Below are 15831 nucleotides of genomic sequence, written 5' to 3'. Positions count from 1 at the left end.
CTCAAGTCAGTTTCTCTCATGCATGTTTGCTGACTGTGACGACCTGTATTACCTGCCTGTCTCTCCTATCTTGGGAAGAGTGGTTTGCTGTGTCCTGCCTTCTCTTCCAGATCCAAGAAGAGCTGCTAATTTTTCAGTCTGTTTAGCCCTTTGCTTGTCAGCATAGATTGGCGACTACCAAGCTGCTTGCAGAATCCTACAGTGTAGAACTGAGGTGGTGAGTGCAGACATCCTTGGCTCGTTTCCAGTCTTTAAAAAGCATAACATCTTTCACCATTAAGTTTGATGTTAGCTATAGATTTTTCCTTTAATGAAGTTGATGAATTTCCCATCTGGTCCTAGTTTGTTGAGAATATTTATCATGAATATGTGTTAAATTTAGTAAAATGCCTTTCCCTGCAGCTATTGTGACAATCTTGTGAGTTTTATCCTCTTTTCTATTAATATAGTGTTTTACATTAATTGAATTTTGGATGCTAAACCAACTTTGCATTCTTGCAATAAATCCCAGTGATCTTGGTAGATAAGTCTTTTTATAAGTCGTTGAATTTGGTTCTTCACTCCTGGTTTTTTTTTTTCTGTCCTAAATATTTTTTCTTCACTCCTATTGATTTGAGAGAACAGTTTGAAGAACTTTCTTTTTCTTTTCATTTTCTTTCAGTTTGATGAACTTTCTTTAGTGTTTCTGATAAGGCAAATCTCTTCCCAATAAATTTTCTGTTTTGTTTGCTGGGAATATCTTTATCTCATTTTCATTTTTTTCTCCAACTTTCATTTTTGAAGGATAGTATTGCTGAGCATAAAATTTATTCATTGGCAGGTTTGTCTTTCCTTTGACGCTTTTTCTTTTTTGTTTCGTTTTTCTTTCGGCACTCTGAGCACGTCATTTCACTGCCTGTGGCCTCCGTCATTTCTTGTGAGAACTCAGCTATTTAACTGCGTCATCCTTCCCGTGGGTGTGATGGGGGTCATTTTCCTCTTGTGGTTTTCATGGATTTCTTTGTCTTTGACATCCGGACATTTGGTTACGGCGTATACAGGTGTGGGTTTCTCTGTGTTGATCCTGCTTGGTTTATGGAGGCGTAGTCTTCGATCTGGGGAGTCCCAGGTGTCTCGGTGGTAAAGGATCTGTCTGCAATGCAGGAGACTCAGGTTGGATCCCTGGGTCCGGAGGATCCCCCTGGAGGAGGAAATGGCAACCCACTCCAGTACTCTTGCTGGGATAATCCCATGGACAAAGGAGCCTGGCAGGCTGCAGTACATGGGCTTGCAGAGAGTCAGACACGACTGAGCGACTGAGTATGCGTGTGTGCAGTTTTCTGTTACCCCAATCTGTGAACTGCTGCACCGCTGAGCTCTTGGAGAGAAGAAAGGGACAGGCCATGGTTCTTCCTGTTCTGACCGTGCTCCAGAGGCACATTTATTTTATATCACAGTTTTACTTTTTCTAACTGATTGGTGAATAATTTTGCTTTTGGTATTTATAGTGATAGAGTTTATTTTATTTGGTCCTTCTGTCCAGAAATTGTGGGTTCAGCCTGGCTTTGTACTAACTGTTCTGTGTACACTATGGGAAGAGAATTCTATGGAAAAGCTATAACTATCAACTACATCTTGTGACCAATTTCAGAAACCAGAATTGTAGTAGCTTAGCATGTTTTCTTTTTGCATGTATAATATATATAAACTAACTGTTGTCTTTTCTCCATTTTCCATTTTTAAGAAATACACAATGTTGGAATTGACATATACACAGTATTGATACCATATATAAAATAGATAACTAACGAGAGCCTACTGTATAGCACAAGGAACTTTACTCAGTGCTTTGCGGTGACCTAAATGGGAAGGAAATCTAAAAAAGAGTGGGTGAATGTGTACGTGTAACTGATTTACTTTGCTATACAGCAGAAAATTAACACAATATTGTAAATCAACTATACTTCAATTAGAAATGTTAAATGAGTTGGAATAATACATACACATTTTGCAAAAAGGCAAAATGGTTGTCTGAGGAGGCCTTACAAATAGCTGAGAAAAGAAGAGAAGCAAAAGGCAAAGGAGAAAAGGAAAGATATACCCGTCTGAATGCAGACTTCCAAAGAACAGCAAGGAGAGATAAGAAAGCCTTCCTAGGTGATCGATGCAAAGAAATAAGGAAAACAGTAGAATGGAAAAGACTATAGATCTCTTCAAGAAAATTAGAAATACCAAGGGAACATTTCATGCAAAGATGGGCACAATAAAGAACAGAAACGATATGAACCTAACAAAAGCAGAAGTTATTAAGAAGGGGTGGCAAAAATACACAGAAGAACTACACAAAAAAATCTTAATGACCCAGATAACCATGATGGTGTGATCACTCACCTAGAGCCAGACATCCTGGAGTGCAAAGTCAAGTGGGCCTTAGGAAGCATCACTGTGAACAAAGCTAGTGGAGGTGATGGAATTCCAGCTGAGCTATTTCAAATCCTGAAAGATGATGCTGTTAAAGTGCTTCACTCAGTATGCCAGCAGATTTGGAAAACTCAGCAGTGGCTGCAGGACTGGAGAAGGTCAGTTTTCATTCCAATCCCAAAGAAAGGCAATGCCAAAGAATGTTCAAACTACGGTACAATTGCACTCATTTCACACACTAGCAAAGTAATACTCAAAATTCTTCAAGTTAGGCTTCAACAGTATGTGAACTGATTGTTATGCCCGATGTCCGAATCCCCGAGCGGGAAGAGAGAAGGCCTCCAAGACAATGCAACTTGCAGGAAGGGAAGTTTATTACTGACTCGAGCCAGGACTCTCCGCCAGCAACCAAGCCAGTGGTGCGGGTCAGAGAGCCCTGAGCCCAAGCTGTTACACAAATTTATAGGGTGAGAAGCGGATTGGTTACACGTTTGCAAAGCAATTTCATTGGTCAATACTTTCGCGCGCGGGACTTTCCTGGGGGTTTCCAACCCGTTCCTAACTTCCTAATTGGCAAACAGCGTTCAGTATTAAGTGAAAGCTAATTGGTCCTAATTGGCTAATTGGTTGTATCCAGGTGGCCTGATAATCTTACCAAGTAGGAAGGCCTACTCCTAATCTAAACTGCGTTACTTCTGCTCGCCTCACACTGATATCTTCCAGATGTTCAAGCTGGATTTAGAAAAGGCAGAGGAACCAGAGATCAAATTGCCAACATCCGTTTGATCGTAGAAAAAGCAAGAGAATTCCAGAAAAACATCTGCTTCATTGACTATGCTAAAGCCTTTACTGTGTGGATCACAACAATCTGGAAAATTCTTCAAGAGATGGGAATACCAGACCACCTTACCTGCCTCCTGAGAAATCTGTATTCAGGTCAAGAAGCAACAGTTAGAACCAGACATGGAACAACAGACTGGTTCCAAATTAGGAAAGGAGTACATCAAGGCTATATGTTGTCACCCTGCTTATTTAACTTCTATGCAGAGTACATCATGTGAAATGCTGGGCTGGATGAACCACAAACTGGAATGAAGATTGCTGGGAGAAATATCAGTAACCTCAGATATGCAGATGACACCACCCTTATGGCAGAAAGTGAAGAACTAAAGAGCCTCTTGATGAAAGTGAAAGAGGAGGGTGAAAAATTTGGCTTAAAGCTCAACATTCAGAAAACTAAGATCATGGCATCCGTTCCTATCACTTCATGGCAAGTAGATCGGGAAACAACTTAAACAGTGAGAGATTTTATTTTTGGGGGCTCCAAAATCACTGCAGATGGTGACTGCAGCCATGAAATTAAAAAAATCTCCTTGGAAGGAAAGCTGTGACAAACCTAGACAGCATATTAAAAAGCAGAGACATTACTTTGCCAACAAAGGTCCATCTAGTCAAAGCTATGGTTTTTCCAGTAGTCATGTACAGATGTGAGAGTTGGATCATAAAGAAAGCTGAGTGCTGAAGAACTGATGGTTTTGAACTGTGGTGTTGGAGAAGACTCTTGAGAGTCCCTTGCATTGCAAGGGACCAGTCAATTCTAAAGGAAGTCAGTCCTGAATATTCATTGGAAGGACTGATGCTGAAGGTGAAGCTCCAATACTTGGCCACCTGATGTGAAGAACTGACTCATTAGAAAAGACCCTGATGGTGGGAAAGATTGAGGGCAGGAGGAGACGGGGACGACAGAGGACGAGATGCCATCACTGACTCCATGGACTTGAGTCTGAGCAAGCTCAGGGAGTCGGTGATGGACCGGGAGGCCTGGCAGCTGCAGCCCACGGGTCACAAAGAGTCGGACACGGCTGAGAGACTGAACTGAACTGAATAATAAATTTAGTTAAAAAATACACAAGTTGTCAAAAGTTAACTTTACTATTTAGTTTTGAGAGCATAAGAGAATACTCAGTGGGGGAGTGACAACCTGAGGAGTGACAAATGGAGTCAGTGGTGATGCAGTGGCTGCTGGGACTGCACAGATGCTCTCCCTCGGGGGAAAGTGAGACTTCTTCACTTACAGTAAGAATAGATGTACCTTGTTAGGTGAAAATATGGCATTGTTTTTGTTGATAGGAAGTTCAGGTATGTTTCAAAGGCTGCAAACAGAAGCTGACTTTCCAGAAGGTCAGACTTGTCCACTTTCCACTTACTGCCTCAGATCCAGATCCAGTTTTCCCTGTTGCTCTGCAGTAATGGAGCTGGGTCCTGGGAGCACTGAGCAGGGAGTGTTCTGTCCTTTCTTGAGTATAGCATTCTTTATAATTAATCTCACTGTCAGGAGTTTTTATGTCAAACTTTCCCTGACGTCACTGTGTGGCCTCTGTCTCCCTATTGAACCCCGACTTCTGATACAAGGAGGAAAAACCAAGCAGGCAAAGGGGCTGTGAGTGTGCCCGTGTGCATGCACGTCTGTACATGTGCACGTGTGTGTATGTGCAGATGTGTACATGTGCACGTCTGTACATGTGCGTGTGTGTACGGAGGCTTGAGATCTTAAGTAGGGAGGCCAGGGAAGTCCTCAGGGAGAAGGGGATGATGGAGTAAGATGTAGGAGGTCAGCTAGCACGGGGACAGTTGGAGGGTGTGACGTGTTGCACAGACAATGACCTGTGGCAGGAGGGTGCCATGATTTGGAGCTAAATGAACACGGGCAGAACACAAATGAGACCCGACTGCGTAGGAGCTGTGGGTGGCAGGACGACCGGCTTTCACGCTGTGTGAGACGGGAGCCCCCGGGGGAGGGGTGCGGTTGGACTTGTTTCCACTGGGTGCTGTGCTGGCTACGACAAGCTGGCCTCCAACAAGTACGGCAGGGTAGCAGCAGGGAGCCCGCCCGGAGGCTGCTGCTGAGTTTGGTGGGAGAGACTGTTCTAAGACTAGGGCTGCGGGGAGAGGGGCTCCAGTTAGAAGTGGAGGGACTGGAACTCAGGGTGGGTGGGAGAGGAGAGGGGCCCTAGCTGACCCCAGAAGAGCGTCATGATCAGGCTGAGGGTTGCCGGCTCTCGCAGCAGGACCGCCAGCCTGAGCGCCGCAAGCTCCGGCCCCCGTTCTGAAGCCCCGCCTCCTGCGCCTCCAGCCTCGGAGCCGGGGGGCAGGTCCTTGCTGGCAGGCTTGTGCTCTATTCTCGGCCGTAAGATGGACGCTTTTAACCCCCATTTCCTGAACGATCACCCTACAGAACTTGCCAGAAATCCACCCTGCGGTCTTCCTGGGAAAGATGTCTGGGGGGAGCTGTCTAGGCAAATGTGGGACCATGGGGAAGAGGCGCCTGAGGCCAGCGGAGCGGCCCTGTAGCAAACCTTCTCTGGCAACCTCTGCAGCACCCTCTGCTGACAAGGCTCGGCAAAGCCAGGGATCAGATCCATTTTGAAGTTAAAAGAAACTTGCTCCTTCGAAAGAAAGCTATGACAAACTTAGACAACATATTAAAAAACAGAGAAATCACTTTACTGACAAAGGTCTGTCTAGTCAAAGCTATGGTTTTTCCAGTAGTCATGTATGGGTGTGAGAGTTGGACTATAAAAAAGGCTGAGGGCCAAAGAATTGATGCTTTTGAACCTTTTGAACTGTGGTGTTGGAGAAGACTCTTGAGAGTCCCTTGGACTGCAAGGAGATCCAACCAGTCCATCCTAAAGGATGTTCATTGGATGTTCATTGGAATGTTCATTGGAAGGACTGATGCTGAAGCTGAAACTCCAATACTTTGGCCACATGATGCGAAGAACTGACTCTTTTGAAAAGACCCTGATGCTGGGAAAGATTGAAGGCAGGAGGAGAAAGGGGACGACAGAGGAGAAGATGTTTACGTAGAGAGACCAAAGGAGGAGGAAGACACGCCCGCCCCTACCTCTCGAGGCCCTTACGACCCCCGCGGTCACGCCCACCAAATGCGGTCCCGCCCCCGGCGCGGCCCCGCCCACACGCGCTCCACCCACACAGAGGCCCCGCCCCATCCCGACCCGCGGCCCCGCCCCCGGCGTGCGCGCGGACGGCCGCCGCCACCGCCATTTTGGAGCCACCAGAGCGCGGCCCGCGGCCCGAGCCGGTCCTCAGGAGCCGGCAGGCCGCGCCGGATCTGTGGGCGCAGTGTCTGTGGGCGCCTAGCCCGGCCGGGCCCATGTGCGCGCGGCCTATCTCAGGCCGCCCGGGCTTCGCCTCCGCCCGGTCCCTGGCCTCCACTCGGGCCTCCGAGGAGCCGCCGCGACGCCCGGCCCGCGGGGCAGGTGAGTGCGGCCGCGGCTCAGAGCCGGCGGTGCTGGCCTGCGGGAGCCGGCGGGGCCCGCGCCTCAGGGTCCCCATGTCAGCGTCCGCCCCTCGCTCGTCGCTGCCGCCGTGAAGCTCACCGTGTCAGTGCCCACCCTTGTCAGCGTCCCCCAGCTCAGTGCCCACCAGGTCAGCCCTCCCCCTTTAGCGCCCGCCCCGTCCATGTCCTCTACACGTGTCCACCGCTGACTGACATTTTGTCAACGTCCGCCCACCGGTGACCTCCCGCCGGTGTCCACCCCTCCACTTTCTTAGCGCCCCCAGGGCAGTAGTCTTCGCTCCCTAATGTCCTTCCCACCAGTGACCCCCACGTCAGTGCCCTCCCACCTTGACCCCAAAGCAGCGTCCCCCAAAGCAGCGGCCACCCCCCACCTGTGGTGCCCTCCCAGTCGGAGTCCCCACCGTCAGTGACCCCCGAAAGACTCTCCTCCCTGTAAGTTTCGCATTTCTGTCCTTCCTTCCCCTGTGCTGCCAGGGCCCCCACAGTCAGTATCCCACTTGCTGGTGAGATTTCCCCCTCAGTGCCACCGCCTCGGTGCCCGCCACCGCGTCTCCTGCCTGGCCGTGTGGCGCTCTGCCACTCACTGCCTCCTCTCCCCTCACTGTCCCCTTTCCGTCACTGTTAGGGCTCCTGTGTCTCTGGTCACCTATCTCCATCTGTCATCTCCTTACTTCTTCCATGGCAGCCCACTCCGGCACTCTTGCCTGGAAAATGCTATGGACGGAGGAGCCTGGTAGGCTACAGTCTACGGGTCGCAGTGTGGGACGCGACGCAGCGACCTCTCCTAGTGCCCATTCACTGCCCCGTTTCCTCCTCCATCACCTCTCCGTCACACGTGTCGCTTTCCCTTATGCACTGTACAGGCCTCGTGAATGTCCTCGCACCATCACTGGGAGGTCCTCCACACAACCCCCCTTCCACTTTGTGTCTTCACAGCCTAACTCCCTGGAGTGTCCACAGACTTGTTACTGACTGCTCCCACTTCGATGCTGACCCCCTGGTCTGTCGCCACCAGCTCGTCCAGTCTGTCACTTACACTTAGTTCCTGCATTTCACTTTGCCCCGCGCTGTTCTGTCCCTGTAGCCACCTGCCTTGTCCGTAGGGCCTTCTCCAGCCTGCTACTCTTATCCACCTGTCACCTCCCCGCTGCCCTTGTGGCTTAGCTGGTAGAGAATCTGCCTGCAATGTGGGACACCTGGGTTCGATCCCTGGGTTGGGAAGATCCCCTGGAGAAGGGGAAGGCTACCCCTTCCAATATTCTGGCCTGGAGAATTCCGTGGACTGTACAGTCCATGGGGTCGCAAAGAGTCGGACACCACTGAGCGACTTTCACTCACTCACTCCCCTCCCCTCGTGGCCTCTTCCTGCCTTGCCCTTGGCGTCTCAGGGCCTGAGTCCTCACCGGTACTCTCAGCTGTTCCCCTCTTCTTCATGTCCCTTCCTTTTTGGCTTGCCTTCCCTTTTGGCTTCTCTAATGTCAGCTAAACCCTGGAAGGCAAGAAGAGCCTTCTGGGGTAAGGCGGCAGCAGATGAAAAGATGCTGGACCTCCTCCAGGAACCTGGATAAGACCGATAGGTGGCCAGGGTAAAGGGGAGACACTCGGAGACACTCAGAGCCTTGGTTAAAACATTGGCCTTCCAGTCGTCTGTTCCTTGTAGGCTGTTGACTCTGGATTGTGAGGGGACCCAGGCTTGAAGATTGAGTTGGGGAGTGCCATCAACATATGAATAACAGAGGGAGAGACAGGATGTTGGGAGTGAGTGCAGTTTCTTTCTTTCTTTCTTTTTTTTTTTTTGTTTCCTTTTTTTTTTCTATTTTTTGAGTGCAGTTTCTTTGTGTCCCTTTTTAGTTGTTAAAGCCATTCTTCAAAATTGAAAGGTAACAGTTTCTGATTCTGATCTCTATTTTTTAGACTAATTTTGCAGGTCCTTCAGCATCATATAAATGGAGCCAGAAAGTACAATATATGGTCTTTTACATCTCTATTTATTTATTTGGCTGTGCTGGGTCTTAGTTGAGGTATGCAAGATCTTTAGTTGCAGCATGCAGACTCTCAGCTGTGGCACATGTGCTCCAGTTCCCTGACCAGGGATGGAACCCAGGCTACCCGCATTGGGAGCGTGGAGTCTTAGCCGTTGGACCACCAGGGAAATCTCTGTGTCTGTCTTCTTTTGCTCAGTATATTTTTGAAATATAATGATTTTGATTCCTGTATCTATAGTTGTGCTTTTCATTTGAATAATATTCCTTTGTGTGAAAATGTTTTTCTTACTGATATTTGGGTTGCTTTCACCTTTTGGCTGTTGTAACTAGTCACTAAGTTTATTGTACATTCTTTTGTGGATATGTGTTATTTCTTTGGGGTAAATGTGTGGGAAGGGAATTGCTAGATCATAGAATAGATTTATGTTTAATCTTTTTAGAAACTGTGAGTTTTCCAAACTGGTATCACCTTATACTCCCGTCAGTAATGTATGAGAGTTCTAGTTTCTCCACATCCATACCAACAGTTGATATTATCAGTCTTTAATTTTAATTCTGGTGGTAGTGGTGTTTCATTATGGTTTTAATGACAACGGTGGGGTTTCCCTGGTGGGTCAGTGATAAAGAATCTCCCTGCCAATGCAGGAGACACAGGTTCGATCCCTGATCAGGGAAGATCCCACATGCTGTGGAGCAAACTAAACCTGTGCACTACAACTGTTGAGCCTGTGCTCTGGAGCCTGGGAGCTACAACTTCTGAGCCCACGTGCTCTATAGAGCCTGTGCTCTGCAACAGGATCAGCCACTGCAGTGAGACGCTAGGGTATTCCCTGCTTACTGCAACTAGAGAAAAGCCCACATAGCAAGGAAGACCCAGCACAGCCATAAATAAATAAATAAATAAAATAAAACAATGGTGAGTGCCATAAATAAATAAATAAATAAATAAAATAAAACAATGGTGAGTGACTCTTCATGTGCTTTTCAACCATTTGTGTATCTCTTGTGAAGTGTCCAGTCTTATGTCCGCTTTTTGTTGGATTGTCTTTATTATTCAGTTTTAGCAATTGAAAAAAAAAATTCTGGTTATGAGTCTTTTATGATGTGGATACATATACAGTGAAGGAGTGGGAGGAGGACAGGAAGTGAGGGCTTAACGTTTTTTCCTATTTTGTAGTTTGCCTGATTCTTTTTTTTCTGAAAACAATTGTTTATTTGGCTGCGACAGGACTCAGTGTGGCACCTGGGCTCTCTGGTGGTCGCCCCGTGGGTCCCAGCGTGTGCGGGCTCAGTGGTTGTGCTGTGAGTGGGCCTACTTACCCTGTGGTACGTGGGATCCTAGTTCCTCCACAGGGATGGAGCCCGTGTCCCCTGCATTGCCAGGCAGATTCTCAACCACCGGGGAAGTCTCAGCCTATTTATTTCTTAATGGTATCTTTTTATGAGGAGAGAATTTTAATTTGGGTGAAGTAAATTTGTCAGTATTTTCTTTTTATGTTTATCATATGTTGTAAGAAACTTGTGCCTGCATGAGAATTGTGAAGACACTGTCCACTTTTTTGTTTTCATAGAAGCTTTATAGTGGTAGCTTTTGTATTTTAGTTTTTTGTATTTTGTATTTATGAGTACTCTTTTTCTTTTAAACAGTTATCTTGAGATACAAATGACATACAATAAACTACACATTTTAAAAAATGTTCATTTTATTTATTTAGCTGTGCCAGGTCTTTTTTTTTTTTTTTTTTTGTGCCAGGTCTTAGTTGCAGCAAATGGGATCTTGTGGCATGCAAAATTTTTAGTTGTGGCATGTGGGATCTAGTTCCCTGACCAGGGATTGAACCCAGCCCCCCTGCATTGGGAGCACTGAGTCTTAGCCCCTGGACCACCAGGGAAGTCCCTAAACTGCACATGTTTAAAGTGTAAAATTTGATAACTTCTGACATATGCACGTACCTGTGAAATCATCACCACAGTCAAGATAGTGAATGTATCCATCATTTCCCAAATTTCCTCACGTCCCTTTGGAATCCCTCCTGCCAACCCTTTTTTGCCCCTCCACCTCCAGGCAAATACTGATCTCCTTTATGAATGATCCATCCATCTTGGGTCTTTTTTGTGTGAAGTGGAAAAGGGTACATTTTTTCCCCCCATATGAATTATATAATCATTCTAGCATCCTTTGTTGAAAAAACTGTCTTCGTTAAATTGCATTGGAACCTTTGTTGTGAATTAATTGAACATGTGTATGCAGGTTTATTTCTGGGCTTTCTATTATGTTCCATTGGTCTATTTTTTTATCCTATGCCAACACCATGCTGTCTTAATGGCTGTGATTTTACCATCAGTTTGGAACTCAGGTAGTATAAGACTTTCACTTTTATTCCTCTACAAAATTGTCCTGCCAGTTTTAGAATAAGCGCTTCAATTTGGACATGAATTTTTGCTGGGAGTTTGGTTGGGATCACATGGAATCTCTAGATCGGTGGTGGTGGTGTTTAGTCTAAGGCTTGTCCAGCTCTTTTGCAACCCCATGGACTATAGCCTGCCAGGCTTCTCTGTCCATGGGCTTCTCCAGGCAAGAATACTGGAGTGGGATGCCATTTGCTTCTCCAGGGGATCTTCCCAACCGAGGAATCAAACCCAAGTCTGCATTTCAGGAGAATTCTTCACCACTGAGCCACTGGGGAAGTCCACATCAATTTTAGAATTGAGTTATTAACTGAGTCTTCTGTGCAAATGGTACATCTCTCCATTTATTTTAAGTTTTCCTTAATTTTTCTCAGCAACATTTTGTAATTTTTTGGTGTGAAAGATCACTTTTTTCATTCAGTATGTTTGTAAGTATTTGATAGTTTTGATGTTATTTAAAGTATTTTTATATTATTTTTTCAGTTACTTGTTCACGTGCAAAACCACCATTGGTTTATGTATACTAATCATGTATCCTGCAACTTTGCTCAGTTTACTTATCAATTCTCATGGTAGGTTTGTATTCTATCTGCATAATCATATCATCTGTGAATAAAGACAGTTTTACTTTTCCTTTCCAATTGTTATGCCTTTTGTTTGTTTTTCTTTGTAGTACCATCTAGGACCTCTAATATAATGTGGAATAGAAGTGGTGATAGTGGGTCTTCAGTGGTTGAGGAGGTTGCCCTCTAGTTTGTTTCAGGGGATGTTTTTACCATGAAAGGGTGTTGGATTTTGTCCAATGCCTTTTCTCCATTTGTTGGGATGATTATTTGGTGTCTGTCCTTTATCAGTGTAGTGAAAGTGAAAGTGTTAGTGTTAGTTGCTCAGTCAAGTCCCACTCTTTGTGATCCTATGGACCATACCCTGCCAGGCTCCTCTATCCATGGAATCTCTAGGCAAGAATACTGGATCGGGTCACCATTCCCTTTTCCAGGGAATCTTTCCAACGCAGGGATCAAACCTGGGTTTCCCACATTGCAGGCAGATTCTTTTACCATCTGAGCCCCCAGGGAAGCCCCATCAGTGTAGTGTGTTATATTAATTAATTTTCAGATGTTAAAGTAACTTTGCATTTTTGGATAAATGCCCTTAGTGTGGGGGTATGGGGGGAATTCCCTGGTTGAGGAACTAAGAAACTAAGATCCTGCACGCCTCCAGGCATGCCACCCCCGCCCCCGGCCCACCCGCCTCTGCTGGCCAAAAAAAAACCACCCAAAAACGGTGGCTGGATTTTTGTTTGCTAGTGTTGTGTTAAGGATTTTTTTGCATAGATCATATATATGTTCATAAGAGATATTTGTGTATGATTTTTTTTCCCCATATGATATTTTTTGCTTTGGTATCTATGTAATACTGGTCCCAAAGAATGAGTTGGGGGAATTCCCTGGTGGTCCAGTGGCTAAGACTCTGTGCTCCTTATACAGGGGGGCTGGGTTTGATCCCTGGTTAGGGAACTAGATCCCACATGCCACAACTAAGACTCTATGCAGCCAAATAAATAAAAATAAATGTTTAAAAAAAAAAAAAGAATGAGTTGGGAAGTTTTTCATTGCTTTTTGTGGATTGAATTTCTATAAGGCATCATTTTCCTTTGGCTTAAAGTACTTTTTTTAGTATTTCTTATGTTGTGGGTATGCTGGGGACAGAATCACTCCATTTTTGTTGGTCTGAAGAAGTGTTTACTTACCCTTCAGTTTTGAAAGGTATTTTTCCTGAATATAGAATTCCAGGTTGATAGCTTTCTTCTTTAAGTGCTTTGAAAAAATTATTGCATTGTGGTTTTTTTCTAAGATACTTTTTTTAATGTGGACCATTTTTAAAGTCTTTATTGAATTTGTTACAATATTGTTTCTGTTTTATGGGTTTTTGTTTTGTTTTTTATCCACAAAGCATGTGGGATCTTAGCACCCCTGACCAGGGATCAAACCTGACCCTGGCGTTGGAATGTGAAGCTTTAACCACTGGACCGCCAGGGAAGTCCTCACTTCATTGTCTTCTAGCCTCTGTTGTTTCTGATGAGGAGTCAGCTGTCATTCTTACTTTTGTTTACCCGATATCCTTTTTCCTTCTGTGTTTAAGATACGTATTTATTTTTATTAAATAAATTCTTAAAAACTTTTTCCATTTGGGTATAATTTTCTAGGTGTGGTGTTTCTGTATTTATCCTTCTTGGATCTGTGGGTTGATGTATTTAATCACCTTTGGAAACTTTTTGGCCACTGCCTCTTAAATATTTCTTTTACCTCCTAATCTTTCTTCTCTTGGAACTCTGGTGGTATCTATTTTGGACTGTCTGATATTGTCCCACAGGTTTTGAATGTGTTGGTATTTTCAAATTCGTTTTTCTCTCTTTGTTTACATTTGTATATTTTCTTTTCATCTGTCATCAAGTTCACAGCTTTTCTTCTTTGTGCCCATTCTGTTGTTAATTCTATCCAGTGACATTTTAATTTCAGTTGCTGTTTTTCAGATTTCCTTAGTGGCTCAGACAGTAAAGAATCTGCCTGCAGTGTGGAAGATCAAACCCAGGGTTTGATCCCTGGGTTGGGAAGATCCTGTGGAGAAGGGAATGGCTACCCACTCCAGTATTCTGATCTGGTGAATCCCGTGGACAGAGGACCCTGGGAGGCTACAGTCTGTGGGGTTGCAAAGAATCGGACATGACTGAGCGACTTTCACTGAGTTTTTCAGTTCCAGAATTTCCTTTTGGTTCTCCTTTCAAGTTTGCATTTCTCTGGAGTTAATCCAGCTTGAGCGGGGGCGGGGGTGGGGGTGGGGGACCAAAAAAAAAAAAGTTTGCATTTCTCTGCTAATATTCTCCACCTGTCATTTCTTCTGTTCCCTTTTCCTAAAGTCCTTTAACATATTAATAATGACTGTTGTGAAGTTTTCATCTGCCAGTTTCAATATATGGTCATTTTTGCTTCCCGTAGATTGTTTTTTCTCTTGATCATGGGTAATATTTTTCTTTTCAGCATGTGTAATAATTTTTTTTTTAATTGCAAAATGGACATTGTGGGTAGTGTATGCTAGAAACTCTGTTTTAGGTTATCTTTCCTTAAAGAGTGTTGAGTTTTGTTAGGGCAGGCTGTTAAATGACTGGAAGATGATCTTAATCCTGTCAAAGCTTTTCTAGAGTAGATCTGTTTTGGTTTTGTTTTAAGTTTTAGGGCATAGCCTTTAGCTCCTAAGGCATGGCCCTTCTGAGGTTTTAATAGAAAACCCATCTAGTTTAGCAAAATTTAACCTCTGAATTCTGTCTCCACAGTGCTGGACAGCTGCCAAATCTTGGCTTAGCTCTTTCATCTCACAACAGCTGTTTTCTGCTCAGTTTTTTTCCCCCTAAGCTTTATCAAGGTGTAATTGACAAATAAAAATTTAATATATTAAAAGTACATTGTGATGATTTGATAAATGTGTACATTGTGAAGGAATTCTTCCTATCTAGTTAATCACAGCTATCACTGTCTTAATATATACACACATATACATGTATATGGTAAGAACATTTAAGTTTTGTTTTAGCAGATTTCAGTGCCTTGTTATTAACTGTAATCACCATGTCTTAGATCTAGTTCTCAGACCTTATTCGTCTTGGGCTTCCCTGGTGGCTCAGTGGTAAAGAATTGGCCTGCAAGTGCAGGACATGTGGGTTTGATCCCTGGGTTGGGAAGATCCCTGGGGAAGAGAGTGGCAACCCACTCTAGTATTCTTGCCTGGGAAATCCCACAGACAGAGAAACCTAGTGGGCTGAGGTCTGTGGGGTCGCATAGAGCTGGACTTAGCTGTTAAAAGAATCCACCTTCAATGCGGGAGACCTGGGTTTGATGCCTGGGTTGGGAAGATCCCCTGGAGAAGGGATAGGCTACCCACTCCAGTATTCTTGGGCTTCCCTGGTGGCTCAACTGGTAAGGAATCCGCTTGCAAATGTGGAAGATCTGGGCTCAGTTCCTGGGTTGGAAAGATCGCCTGGAGGAGGGATAGGCTATCCACTCTAGTATTCTGGCTTGGAGAATTCCATGGACCATATAGTCCATGGGGTCACACAGAGTCGGACACGACTGACTTTCACTTTCACTCTCATAGAGTTGGACATGCCTGAGCACACACATGCACTTCTCTTTTTGATTTTCCCATTCAGTTTCAGCTCTCCTGGTAGCCCTGAAATTGGTCAGAACTCTCTCCTCCTGTGGTCGACACTACGTCAGGAGCTCTTCAGTGCAGAGCTTGTGGGGTTTGTTCTTCTTTCAGTGACTGTGTTCCCTCCACTTAATGCATGTTTTTGAGGGGTGTCTGGTATCTTCAAATAGCTGCTTTTATGTTTTGTTTAGAGTTTGTACTTATTATCAGCAGGGAGATTAGTGTGATATAGCTGCTCCAGTTTTTCTAGAACCAGAACCGAGAGCTGCACTTCTAAACCCTGCGTTAATACCTGTGCAGCAGAGGGCAAGGAGGGAGACAGGACTGACGCTGGGAGGTGCCACTGATGGACTGAGCAGAGGAAGTGGAAGCTGACAGAGAGTAGCTCTGGGGGCCGCAGGACTCTGGAGGGTGTGGTGTCAAGGAAGCTAAGACATGCTGTTACTTCCACCGTGTCAGGCTGGGAGATGCTGAGGGGGGTGGTCCTGGGTGGGCACTGACTTCCTTAATAGA

At 45.2% G+C, this 15831-nt stretch overlaps 1 protein-coding gene across 3 annotated transcripts in view; it reads left to right on the top strand.

The window, feature by feature from the left end:
- The first annotated feature begins 6436 nt into the window (after positions 1-6436).
- Positions 6437-15831, top strand: part of PPP6R2 (protein phosphatase 6 regulatory subunit 2) — a 61889-nt gene continuing 52494 nt past the window's right edge. For 2 of the 3 annotated variants that reach the window (XM_043882528.1, XM_043882529.1), the window contains exon 1: positions 6437-6680. The gene's annotated coding sequence lies outside the window, so the exon portion shown is untranslated. The remainder of the gene's footprint in view (positions 6681-15831) is intronic. The other variant, XM_043882533.1, reaches the window with a different exon arrangement.

The sequence above is a fragment of the Cervus elaphus genome, chromosome 22, assembly GCF_910594005.1.
Source record: "Cervus elaphus chromosome 22, mCerEla1.1, whole genome shotgun sequence".
NCBI classification, from domain to species: Eukaryota; Metazoa; Chordata; class Mammalia; order Artiodactyla; family Cervidae; genus Cervus; species Cervus elaphus.
This window is presented reverse-complemented; position numbering and strand designations above follow the sequence as displayed.